Source organism: Chelonoidis abingdonii, chromosome 12 (assembly GCF_003597395.2).
Source record: "Chelonoidis abingdonii isolate Lonesome George chromosome 12, CheloAbing_2.0, whole genome shotgun sequence".
In the NCBI taxonomy this organism is placed as follows: domain Eukaryota; kingdom Metazoa; phylum Chordata; order Testudines; family Testudinidae; genus Chelonoidis; species Chelonoidis abingdonii.
Window position 1 is genome coordinate 5,504,573 of NC_133780.1, and position 13,887 is coordinate 5,518,459.

General features: G+C 51.4%; 1 pseudogene; it reads left to right on the forward strand.

The window, feature by feature from the left end:
* Positions 1-231: 231 nt before the first annotated feature.
* On the forward strand, positions 232-12,456 carry LOC116836402 (tripartite motif-containing protein 10-like; annotated as a pseudogene).
* Positions 12,457-13,887: the final 1,431 nt, after the last annotated feature.

A 13,887-nucleotide genomic window follows, 5' to 3' on the forward strand; every position in this document is an offset into this window, starting at 1 on the left:
TACATTCAGTACATAGCCATCCCGGGAAGTGGAAGAAGGGACCCTACTGCAGACCACGCATCAGGCCTGGGGAGAGTGAAGAACTCTTAAGGAGCAGAGGTGAGGCTGGGAGCAGCAGGAGGGATGAAGTGAGGAGAGTGGGGGTGGAGGGGTCTGAGCAGATGGGGTGGTGCTGGAGGGTGAACTGAGGGTGAGGGGGCGATGTAATGGGGGGGCTGAGCTGTTGGGATGATGGTGATGGGGCTGAGGAACTGAAATGAAGGAGGCTGAATTGAGGGGGGTTGGGTGGGGACAGAACTGATGGGGAACGGGGGGACAGGATTAATTGCTTGGCAGGGCAGACATGGAGATGAGAATTTCTGCGGCAGGGGCCAAAAATCACCTTATCCATAGAGAGTGGGCCATGCTAATTGTCGCGTGTGCACACCCCAGGGATGGGCCGGGGGAGTTCAAACATCAAGAGACTGGCCTAAAAAACACAGTATAATTTTTTTTTTTTTAATGGTGTGATTTTGGGGGCCAATCTCATGATTTTTGAACTCTTGAAAGTTGGCAGCACTGAGCCACGGCCCTGGGCAGGGTGTGCTGAGATGATCTGGCCGGGGAGGGGAGAAAAAAAAAGTTCCATTGGTGATGACTTTCTTGCAGCTCTTAACCCCTCTCCCCAATTTTGTCCCTCTCCTTCCCTGGCCTACCACTTCACTCTGACATGACCCAGCCTGCCTCTGGGCCTCTCCCTTTATAGCTGGGAGCAGAGACCTCACTGAGCATCTTCAGATCACTCCAGCTGACTCAGTAACAGCCAGCAAAGTTGCCAGCTGGGGAAAGCAGGAAGAGTTTGTCCTACTGATCAATATTGCACTGGTAAGTAACTCTACACTGCAGAAATCCAGAATTAAGGGGGTGAGAAACTCCCAAGGGGCTCTGGTGGGGGTGAACCCTGCTCCACAAGGAAACATTGGACTGCAAAGTAATCAAGGGTAAAGTCACCCCAAAACTTAGCCACGAGGCCTGTTCCAACTAGCCTTTCTGCTGCCCTTGATTGTTTCCCTTCTCTTGCTTGAGACAGTTTGTCAAAGAATCAGTAAAAACCCATTTCGGACTCTGCTCAAACCTGATCTGGGTGAGGGCTGATGATTTGAAATCAATCCCCTGAAATGTTACAGTGAATCTCCATACCCTCGGGCCATAAAAGGAGTTTTCTTTTTCCTGACACTAGCATGTGATTCCTGAATATTTCCTCCCCTTCCCACTGTAGCATTTGGCCCCACTCACTGCAATAGAGGGGATTTCCAACTACCCATCAAAAGGCACTGGATTTAAACGGAGCATTAAACACAAATCCCCTTGATTCACTGTCACTCTAAGCTGGGAATGCCCCAGGGATCCTGGAACTGCTGAGACGTTTCTCCCAGTTACGTGAGGTAGGAGCAAGATTTTTTTCTTTCTTTCTTTTTTTAATCCTTCCTGTGTGTGCGTGTCAGGCCCGAGCGCTGTTGCCAGGGAACTGAGATCTCTAGAGTTCTTGTTCATACTCTGGGTGAGAATCCAGGCATCGCGTGGAGAACCCGTACTAAGTCCTCCACAAAACTAAGGGCCCAGATCTGGGGCTTCAGGGAGGGGAAGAGGCTCTGCTGCGGGAACTCTGCTCCCCACCTCCTAGCACGGTGGTAGGGGTCTCCAGTAGCACCAACCATTCTGTAAGAGCTTCAGCCCTTAACTGTAGTCCGGTGTCTGGGGAAGAAGTTGCCACAGGGGGGCTGCACTGGGGGCCTAGGCCCTGGCCACACAATGGAAGTTAATTTCACTTCCCCAAAGTTTGCACATTTACTTGAGATTCACGCTCACTGGGCATCTTTATATCACTCTTGCTAGCAGACGATTAATGTTCATGCCCCTCTCTGGGAGATTGCGAGGATTCATTAGAGTTCATTATGGACTTTTAACCTTAGAATCGTAGGACTGGAAGAGACCTCGAGAGGTCATCTAATCCAGTCCCCTGTGCTCTAGACAGGACCAAGCATTATCAGACCATCCCTTACGGGTGTTTGTCCAACTTACTCTTAAAAATCTCCTTTATTTTTCTGGAACTGTTGGTCCTGGCTCCATTGCTAGGGTTGAATTCTGAAATGTAGTATATGAAGGTGAAAGTTCCTCTTTTCTTCGTAAGTACAAGTCCTTTCAGTGAGAAACTTCGTCTGCATATTTTAATGCCCTTTACATTTGAGGTGCAGTTTTGTGGGTAGTGTTTGAAATTGGGCATTTATTGAAATTCTGATGGGGGGGCCCTTTTTTTTTGGTTGGGGCATATTTTTAAAAGAGCATCGTATACCCACAGAAAGACTGGCAGACCAGTATTTTGTGTGGATCTGGTATATTGGAAAAGGTTCAGAAAAGGGAATAAAAAATGATCAGGGGTATGGAACGACTTCCATATGAGGAGAGAGTAATAAGACTGGGACTTTTCAGCTTGGAAAAGAGACGGCTAAGGGGAGGTATGATTGAGGTCTATAAAATCATGACTTGTGTAGAAAAAGTAGATAAGGCAGTGTTGTTTACTACTTCTCATAACACAAGAACTAGGGGTCACCAAATGAAATGAATAGGCATCAGGTTTAAAACAAATAAAAGGAAGTATTTCTTCACACAACGCACAGTCAACCTGGGGAACTCATTGCCAGAGGATGTTGTGAAGGCCAAGACCATAACAGGGTTCAAAAAAGAACTAGATAAGTTCATGGAGGATAGGACCCTCAATGGCTGTTAGCCAGGGTGGGCAAGGATGGTGTTCCTAGCCTCTGTTTGCCAGAAGCTGGGAATGGACGACAGGGGATGGATCACTTGATGATCACCTGTTCTGTTCATTCCCTCTGGGGCACCTGGCACTGGCCACTGTCAGAAGAACATAAGAATGGCCATACTGGGGAAGACCAAAGGTACATCTAGCCAGTATCCTGTCTTCCGAAGACAGGGTACTGGGCTAGATGGACCATTGGTTTGACCCAGTATAGCCATCCTCATGTTCTCTTGCTAACTTTGCTTTATATCAGGACCTGACATTTTTGCTCGTTGTAGTTCGGGCCTCAGGCCTTGTACCCGGCCTCATGTTTCAGGCTCTCTCCTTCTACTATAGCTGGGACAGGCTGTAGCAAGCTGTGCACTGGGTTGTTCGCTGGGTCAGTTCCATTGAGCGGGCCGCTTCTGTGCTCTAAAAGGAGAGGGCCTCAGATCGGTCGGGGTTTAGCAAGTGGAGAGGGTTGGTGTGGATACACATTGGTGCAGAAGGAAGGAAGAGGGGCTTGTGGCGGAGAGATACTTACAGCCCTCATTATGGAGAGACACCTAACCTTCCAGAGCGAGTGTGAAACAGGCATTGCCCATTCTCTTCACCAATCCCAATGAACTTTCCCTCAGCTTCATGCCCTCACTTTTCCCCCATACAGTTCTCACTGAGCTTTTTCTCCCATCCATGCATGGCATAAAGGAAGAGGCCAGAAAAAACATTGGTGATCCCGGCAGCCATGGTCTCAGCGGCTCCTGTACAGGGAATCCAAGAAGAAACCATGTGTCCCATCTGCCTAGAGTATCTAACGGACCCCGTGACGATGGACTGTGGGCACAACTTCTGCCAGGGCTGCATCAGTAACTACTGTGACAAATGGGATGAATATGGCCTGGCCTGTCTGCAGAGACCGGATCCGGAAAGGGAACCTCCGTCCTAACTGGCAGCTGGGGAATATAGTAGGGAAAATTAGACAACTGGAATTAAATCCTAGCAAAGAGAATCTGTGTGAGACACACCAGGAGAAACTCAGCCTGTTCTGCGAGGAGGACGGGGAAGCCGTGTGTGTGGCTTGTTGGAGATCCCCCCAGCACAGATCTCACAAAGTGCTGCTCATGGAGGAGGCTGCTCAGAAATACAAGGTGGGAAACACTCTGACGTTGGTTAATTCAATCCTTCCCTTTTCAGACTAAACTGATCTTTTCCCCCATAGACGCCAACTTACTCAGATGTTTGACCCCTGCTCCATGCCAGGCCCCATCCCCGCTCTGCCTCTTCCCACCCCATCCCCCCACCTCTTCCTTCCCCCTCTGATCTCCCTCCTCTCCCAGCGCCTCCTGCACATCACTAAACAGCTGATTGCAGTGGGCGGGAGGCATTGGGAGAGAGGGGAAAGAGCGGATCGGTGGGGCCACTGGCAGGTGGGAGGCACTGAGGGGAAGGGGCAGGCACTGATCTGCAGGGCCTGCTGGTGGGTGCTGAGCACCCACAATTTTTTTTCCCCGTAGGTGCCCCTGCCCCAGAGCACCCACGGAGTCGGCGACTCGGTGTCTATGTTTTCCCCCCGGGGTTGCTGAAGTTTCTCTGAGCCTCTTTCAGAGCAACAGGTTCTCCCAGTTTCCTGGATTTCCTCTCCCAGAAGCCGGCTCCATCAATCGTCCTGCCTTACAGAGCTACTCCCTCTGGGCTCGCACTGATGCTGCTCTAGCATTGTGCTGAGGTGTCCAGAGGAGGCACTGTCTCCCTTAAAGGGAATTAACAACGATGGCTGCAAGGTTCCCATCAGAGACGGAGCGGATGAGCCTGCTGCAGCCCAGATGCAGCCAAAAAGGAGGTTCAGACTGAACAGAAGGAGATGGCAGTTCTGCTGCCGGGGACATGTCAATAATGGTGGGTTGGTAGCACCTCTACAGTTAAGGTTGAAACTGGTTTATTGTTTGAAAGCCAATTTTTTGAACTGCTCTGAAATCCTCACTCTTACTCCGATTGTCTTGAAAATTCCCCTCCCTCCTGGGATTCCAAGTTAGGGTTAGTGGGCCACATCTGAAGTGGCTTGAGCCAGGTATTCCTGAAATGAGCTTTATTACCGATGTGACATCCTGGAAAGCACAAATCCAGCGGGGAAATAAGCCTGGGAAGAGAGAAAAATCAAAAGTCACTTTTCTTTTGTTAGGATCAAATTCAGCTCCATTTGCAGAGCATGATGAAAGAGAGAGATGAGATCCCGGCCGTTAAACTGAGTGAGGAAAAGAGACTTCTGGAACTGCTGGTAAGTGCCTTTGTTAATCACTAGCAGATATTCCTGGGAGCGTTGTCAGTGTTCTCCTCACTCTGAGTGATGGGAAAGCGACTGTGGGTAACTTTCCCCTTTCCGCGGTGATTAGTTAGTTCTTTGTGTCAAGTAAACTCTGTTCTGGTTTAATGGAGATGAGGCAGGCAAATGGTGAAGGCGGGAGACTGTTTATTTATGAAGACAGATCCTTTCTAGGGATAATTTGAACGTACATCACGGGGCTAATAGTCAAGGTGACACTTCCTTTCAGGTCACTTGAACCATCACAGGCAGGCAGCATGTGCAACTCTGGTGAGCATCCCTGACCCTCCAGCTAGGGATCTACTGTGAAACGGCCCGTGACTCTCCACGTATTCCCAACCTGCCTTTTCCCTGCGTGTCCCTTACAGGAGAAAATGAAAGCCAAGAGGCAGATGATTGTATCTGTATTCAAGCAGCTGTGCCAGTTCCTGGAGGACCAAGAGCGACTCCTGCTGGCCCAGTTGGAAAAGTTGGACAAGGAGATTAGGAAGAGCCAGGATGAAAATGCCACCAGAGTGTCTAAGGAGATACCCTGTCTCAGCAAGCTGATTGGCGAGATGGAGGGGATGTGCCGGCAGCCGGCCAGCAAATTCCTGCAGGTGAGACTGACTTAGAGACCCCCACCCCAGATCCCTGCACAGGTGTCACAGCAACGGAGTCCAGGAGTCAGTAACTCAGTCGGTGCATTGCTAGAATTGGAATTATGATTGTCCTTTGGAGAGTTACAGGCTCCTAGATGTTTGAGATGGAAATGCCCCCTTCGCTCAGACACTCCATGGCCCTGGGGCCAGAGCAGGGTTGCTCCCACCAACTCACTTTCTTTGGTTTTGTGCAGCCAAGGTTCAAAATTCCCAGGGGTTGCGGCTTCCACCGTTTCTCCTTAGGAGATGATTCTCTAGCCAGATACTTCTAGAGTCAGGAAGATCACCCTGATATTCAGCCACAACTTTCCCTTTCGTAGTTTCTTCCCCTTGCTCCTCATTCTATCCACACAGGTCACACTTGGTAATTCCTGACCCTACTTGGTCTCTGGATTCTGCAGGGCAGCAGGCTGGAATATTTGAGAGCTCTGGGCTGTGTCTGCGGGAATGTGCAGCATAGGCCCTGACACTTATTTTTCCCAGGGGGTGCTCAACCCCTGCTCTGCCCCGAGCCCGCGCCCTCGCTCTGCCTCTTCCTGCTCCAACCCCTCCCCAAAGATCCCCCACTCGCTGCTCTCCACCCTCCCGCAGCGCTTTCCCCAGCTGCAAAACAGTTGATTGGCAGCACCACCGAACAGCTGTGGCTGGTGGGTGTTGAGCACCCACTATTTTTTTTCCTGTGGGTACTTGAGCCCTGGAGCACCCCAGAGTCGGCGCCTATGACCTGCAGCACTAGGGAGGTGGGGGAAGATGAGGGTGAGGGAACAAAGTTATTGGGGCTATGGCTGGGATGAGGGTGGGAGAAGGAGATACTGTTTCTCTTCCTTGAGGGAATGACCTGCGCGTTATAAACAGCAGGGTTCTCTGGTCTGGTTACAAACTCTCCATGCTCTTTCACGACCGTGAGAGGAGCACAAAGAGTTAGAGAGTTTTTCAATATGAGCATGAGAAAGAGAAAGGGCCCTTCCCGTGAGAACGTTCCTGCCCATTTCCACTCACAATACCATCTCTGTGGCTTTCGTTTTCCACAAATAACAGCAAAAACCCACTTGGGCATAGGTGCCAGCTTCTTCATTTCCCCGGGGGCGCTCGACCCCTTCTTTGCCCCAGGCCCTGCCCCCACCCCACCCTTTCCCCAAGGTCCCACCCCAGCCCTCCTCTTTCTTCCCCATTCCACTCCCTCCCCTGAGCGTGCTCTGCCCTCTTGCCCCCCCCATGCCTCCTGCACACCGCTGAACAGCTGACGCAAAGAAGGAGGGAGGTTCTGGGGGGGAGGGGGAGGAGTTGATCTGCATGGCCACCCGGGGACAGGAGGCGCTGGGCGGGAGGGGGAGGAGTTGATCGGCATGGCCACCCGGGGACGGGAGGTGCTGGGTGGGGCAGAGGAGTTGATCAGCAGGGCCACCCGGGGACGGGAGGTGCAGGGCAGGAGGGGGAGAAGTTGATTGGCAGGGCTGCCCGGGGATGGGAGGTGCTGGGCGGGAGGTGGAGGAGTTGATCGGCATGGCCACCCGGGGACGGGAGGTGCTGGGCGGGGCAGAGGAGTTGATCGGCAGGGCCGCCCAGGGATGGGAGGTGCAGGGCAGGAGGGGGAGAAGTTGATTGGCAGGGCCGCCCGGGGATGGGAGGTGCTGGGCGGGGCAGAGGAGTTGATCGGCAGGGCCGCCCAGGGACGGGAGGCGCTGAGGGGGGAGGGGAGGGAGTTGATTGGCAGGTCCACTTGGGGGTGGGAGGTGCTGGGCGGGAGCGGGAGGAGTTGATCAGCAGGGCCGCCCGGGGGCGGGCAGCACTGGGAGGTGGGGGAAGGGGAGGAGCTCTGCTGGTGAGTGCTGAGCACCTTTTTTTTTTTAATGGGTGCTCCAGCCCCAGAGCACCTGCGGACTCGGTGCCTATGCACTTGGGAAAAAATGTTTATGAATAAAAGGGTCCTAGATCCCCATGTGCACGGTGCTGAATTCAGAGCAAGCCCCCTCCAGAGCAGGCGGGGCCCTCAGCCCGTGGGACTGAGCTACCTGTTCTTTATCTTCCTTCTAGGACATCAGAAGCACTTTAAGCAGGTACGTGGCTCCTTCGTGCTTTACAGGGCCAGGAAAGGACTTGGCCGCTGTGTTCAAACCCCGTCTCGCCAGGGCACCACAGCACGTGGGGCTGGGTCACATTCGGCTACACATCTCAGATGAATTTAACATCCGGAGGTTCTCACCCCCTGGCCCAACACTCTGGAGTTAACCATCCTGCGGGAAAGCTTCTGAACCTCAAGTATTTCTAGAGGAGTCACCTCCCTGGGGGACTGGCTGCCTCAGGGTTCTGGGAATGGAATATGGACCTTTCCCCGCTAGGGCACAGGATAGAGTCCCGCCTGGGGCAGCAAGCATCAAGAGTCTTTACTGCTTGAGGACTGTTTGGAGACCTGTGCGGAATTAGCTGGGGAAGCGGGGAGTAGATCAATGTTTAATTTGTGCTGCGGCTTGCCAGGGCTGAGACCCGGCACCTCTCGGCTTGGCAGTTCATCACCACAGGCAGTGAGTTATATGGCCCCTTGGTGCCCATGCTCCACCAATATTCAGGAACATGGGACCAGCTCCACCAATGTTTGGGCTTATATTTTCAGAGCCATCCCATCCATAGGATGGACCGGGGCACCCGACCCAGTCCCCATGCTTTGGGGGGCTCCACACTTCAGGGGGAAGCGAGGTCCAGGGTGGTCTGGAGGGTTAGGGGGGACCTGGCGCCGGCAGCAGCCACAGTCCTGGCCTCAGCCCGCCCTGCCCCACCTCTTCCCACTCCTGCTCCACCCCTCCCCACCCCACTCCACTCCTTCCCCCAAACCCCTGCCCTATCTATTCCTGCCCCTTCTCCACCCCCTCCCCGCCCCATTTCTTACCTTACCCCAAGCCTCTTCCCTGCCTCTTTTTGGCTTACGCCCCCTCTCCTGAGCGACTCCAGGACCCAGCAGGGTGGAGCAGAGTGGGGTGGGCTGGGGCTGGGTCGCTCGCTGCTGTTGGCGCCAGACTCCCCGCTAACCCCCAGGCCGCCTGGGACCCCACGTCCCCATGAAGCGCAGGGCCCGGGATGGTTGCCCTGGTCTGTCCTATGGACAGGATAGCTCTGCTTGGACCCATTCTGGGCACCACCAAAAATTATACAAACCTGGCACCCATTGTTCATCGCCCAGGCACCTCTGGACTTGCCGCATCACTTATGAAAATAAAAAAATTGCTTGAGCCCTAGCACCTCTTACATCTATTCAGGGCTTAATCTGTAATGAATCAGTCCACTTCTGAGTCCACACATGGCTACAACACGAAGACCAGCAGGGAGGCCAAGGAGTGAATTGGCTGGAAGACTCAATTCCTGTTTTGCCCCGGAGCCGGTTTCTCCAGGCCAGAGCTGAAGAATATTAATGGGATCTTCAGGGGGAAAGTTGTACGGCCACAGCCTGTGCTGCACCTGCTCCGAGGCTGGGAGAAGTCGAGGAATTCTAATTCCAGCCCCATTAGAGCAGCAGTGTTCACTAACAACAAATGATGATATGTCACTAAACAAAATACAAGAATGTGACATCTTCTCTCCAGGTATGAGAAAGGGAAGTTCCAGCAGCCAGTGGAGATGTCTTCAGAGCAGGAAAAGAGACTTGGAGAGTTGTCTCAGAATAATAGTGCCCTAACGGAGACTCTGAAGAAGTTCAGAGGTACCAAGATGGGATCGAGGAGAGGAAATTGGGATGAGTCTAGAGACTGGGAGAAGATTGGGCTGCATTAGTAGGAGTGTTGCCAGCAGATCCAGAGAAGTGATTATTCCCTTCTATTTGGCACTGGTGAAGCCACATCTGGAGTATGGCATCCAGTTTTGGGCCCCCGATACAGAAAGGATGTGGACAAATTGGAGAGAGTCTAGCAGAGGGCAATGAAAATGATTAGGGGGCTGGGGCACATGACTTATGAGGAGAGGCTAAGGAAACTGGGCTTATTTAGTCTGCAGAAGAGAAGAGTGAGGAGGATTTGATAGCAGCCTTCAACTACCTGAAGCGGGGTTCCAAAGAGGATGGAGCTTGGCTGTTCTCAGTGGTGGCAGATGACAGAACGAGGAGCAATGGTCTCAAGTTGCAGTGGGGGAGGTCTAGGTTGGATATTAGGAAACACTATTTCACTAGGAGGGTGGTGAAGCACTGGAATGGGTTACCTAGGGAGGTGGTGGAATCTCCTTCCTTAGAAGTTTTTAAGGCTGGGCTTGACAAAGCTCTGTCTGGGATGATTTAGTTGGTGTGGTCCTGCTTTGAGCAGGGGGTTGGACTAGATGACCTCCTGAGATTTCTTCCAATCCTAATGTTCTATGATTGTATGATATATGAACCTATAGAAAAAAGACACTCCAACATTAGTAAGATGACAAAATACAAATAAGGAAAAGGGGAAAATTCCCTACTAAATATGCATTAAATATAGCGGCATTGGAGAAACATATTGTAAAAGTGGTATCCCAGCCTAGGGGCAGTAGGAGAAGGAGGTGCCAGAATGATGGCCACGGGTGATGATGAAGAAGGTGATGGTGATGAGGAAGATGATGGCTAACATGTCAGGTTATTCTGCAAGGGATGGTGTGAGTATGTGGGTGTGTAGATGTATATTCTGTAGTACCTCTGTCTCCCTTACTGAGTTGGGATGTTTGTGACTGTGCTAAATGTGTTAATAAACTATATTTGTAATAATAGAGGAATTTCTATAGTATGAGTGTTGCAACTGTGCACATTGGGGTTTCCAGCTGTATAATAATTTGAATAATACTGGGCCTCATCTTGGGACAAGAACCTGCTAACCCTCAAAGTGATAACTGGGGATTCTTAAGTAATTAATACATATTATAGATCGGGTTACAGATTGGGCAGGGGAGAAGAGGTGGCACAAGGGTGGGGGAGAAGAGGAGCAGGGTCACAGTTTGGGCACTGGTGGCCCCCCCCACTTCTAGGGAGTGTCCTCTGCTCCTGACAGCAGTTTGCCTCAGAAGCTCTCTAGGTCGTTTTAATAAAAGTTCTATTCTTTTGTTATGTACTGGTGTGTTGTTTAATGAACTCCAAGGTCATTATAGGGGGGTTGTTTCAAACATGAAAGTGTGCTGTCTCATCTCTTCTCCAGACACTCCAGACACTCTGCCGTCTGAACTGGAGAAAAGAAGAAGGGAATCCCTAGGATTGCACAGACGGAGTGAGATTGCCGGTGGAGATGGGCTTCAAGTGAAGACAGAAATTCTATCGAGACACTTTCATGAACCTGGAGCTGAAGTTACAAACCAAACTAACACTGCTCGTGACACATGTCCCATTCACAAATAAAATAGAGAATTGTAAATACTAAGGAGACCCTAAGCTCAGGTCACATGAACAATCCTGATACCAGCCTTAATACTGAGTCCATGCCCATGCCAAGGAACAGAAGCACTCTCACGAACCTGCATCCGAACACTTTCCTCTGACCCCAGGGTAGGGTTGCCAACTTGGTAATACTTAAAAACCGGACACTCCAGCAGGAGTGCTGGAACCTCCCTTGCCCCGCATCTTTCCCCCGAGGCCCCTCCCCTGCTCCGCCTCTTCCCCCCAAAGCCCCACCCCACTTCTTCCTCCTGAGATCCCTCCCTGGGATCCAGGACTCTCACATCGAGCACCAGGCTGCTGGGGAGTGTAAGAAATGGCTCCAGCCTCCCCCAGGGCCAAGCTCTGCCCCTAATGCTCTGATTCTCTCTCTCCCCAGTGAACGTGACTCTGGATCCAGACACGACTCATCCTGAACTCATTGTGTCAGAGGATGGGAAAAGTGCAAGATGGGGATTCACAGAAGAGGATCTACCTGACAATCCAGAGCGATTTGACATTTTGCCCTGTGTGCTTGGCTGTGACAGATTCACCTCAGGGAGACATTGCTGGGAGGTGGAAGTAGGGGGTGGGCAATTCTGGGCTGTGGGAGTGGCTAAAGAGTCTGTGAGGAGGAAGGGATGGATCAGCCATAACCCTGAGGAGGGGATCTGGGCTGTGGAGCAGTGTGGAGATCAATACCGGGCTCTCATCTCTCCTGAGACCTGACTGCCCCTGAGCCAGGCCCCCAGCAGGATCCGGGTTTCTCTGGACTGTGAACGGGGGCAGGTGACATTTTTTGATGCTGAGAACCAGGGCCCGGTTTTCATTTTCCCGCCCGCCTCTTTCACTGGGGAGAAAATCCGACCTTGGCTCCAGGTGGGGAGATCCCAGCTCAGACTGCGTCCCTAAGACACAGGTGGGAAATATCCCCCCTGAGAACCCTGAAATCAGCCTCTCTAGCTTCAGATGTCCTCATCTCCATGACCCTGGTGCCTCCATAGGGGACAATGGATCATGAAACCATAAAGAGGAAGCAGCAATGGAGATGGAGACATCAGGCTTTCCCCCTATGGACTGTGCAGCCTATTTCTTACTGTCCTCCATAGTCAGGAAGACTCTGGGATCCCAGCTTAGGCACTGAGACACTGGAGGAAAAGCCCACCGGGAATTAAAAGATGGGTTTCTTTAGCCACCATCATCCTAGTCTCCATGACCTTGGAGGACTCCTGTCTCCCTGTTCTCCTGGCCCCTCCTCTCTCTCACCCCCTGGAAGCTCATCCCTCTCCTTGCCAGCACTAGGGGTGAGAAGGGGGTGGGTGAAGAACCACTGAAACTGCAGGAAGTGCAGAGGGGCTGTGAGGGAGAGGGGCCAATGTGGGGGTTGCAGGGGTCACAGTGGGGTGTGGGGCAGAATTGCACTGGTGCAAACCTCTAGAGATCAACAATTTTGAGACTGCCCTATATAAAGCATGAGTTTTTAATAAAACATCATACGTTTTTTAATCCGTCTTTTGACTTTTTACCTGTCTTTTCCTCTCCTGCCAGTGTCTGTGGGATAATTTCAGGTTACAAAGTCAACCGTTAATGGACAGGCACATGCATGTCTCTTGCTGGCTGTTTGGATGGAATTCCCATTTCCTTGCTTCCTAAGTTAGGGGATCCACCATCCATTCTCCCTTACAGTCTTGACTCTCTTCCTTCTTAGGCGAAGTCTATGTCTTCACAAAACTCTGCAGTGGCACTGCTGTAGTGCTTCCAGTGTAGACTCTCGCTCCAGCCATAGGAAGGGTTCTCCTCTCACTGTAGCTAATCCACCTTCCCAAGAGGTGGGAGCTAGGTCCACAGAAGAATTCTTCCATGGATCTACGCTAGGGATTAGATCTTCTTAACTGCGTCACTCAGGGGTGTGGGTTTTTCACAGCCCTAATCAACACAACTGCATTGACCTAACTTTTTAGTACAGGCATGGTCTAAGCCAACTCTACTGCCAGCACAGCCCCCTAGTGGAGATGCAGCCTATGCTGACAAAAGGGGTTTTGTTCTCTCTGCAACCGAAAACCACCAAACCAAAGTTGGCTATGCCGCCAAAAGCCCTTCTCCATCAACAAAGGTGCATTGATCGAATAAGGTTTTGTCGGCATAGAAATGTCAGTCAAGGACATGGGTTCTTTTCCCACCCCCACCGACCCACCTATGCCAATGTTACTTTTCATTGTAGACCAGTCCGTAGTTTATCTTTGAGAAAAGGGTGATAGATAGTGTGAGACCCACTGACCTGATCAGTTCATTGTGATTCACACTAACACCTAGTACTTGATAGCGTTGATGAGTGAGTACATACTGGTGAGTTAGATATAAATATACACACAGTACTTCGTAGGATTGATGAGTTACATAGATATTATTAAAGAACTTGACATCAACTCCTGCTTTCTGAAAGTAGCTGCAGAAGAACATGTCAGGTTGGGGGCGGCAGACAAAAATGGGGATTGCACATTATATGCAACAGCAGGAGAGAAAGATGCTTTCTCGTTATCTGTGCCAGTGCTAGCCCATTGGGGGCCCTAAATAGGAACATTCCCCCCACAATTTAAAACAGGCACATTCTTATAATAAACAATGAATCGGGAGCCCTCGTGAGTTGCTTGGGGCTCTAAGCAATTGTTTAATCTGTTTATGGCTAGGGCAGGCTCTGGTCATGACATCTGAGTAAATTCCTAAGTTCAGGTAGTACTGCCGTAAAAGAACACATGACATATTCACAAACTGGTATCGCCAGGTAGATGGGAAGGGTGGAACTAGT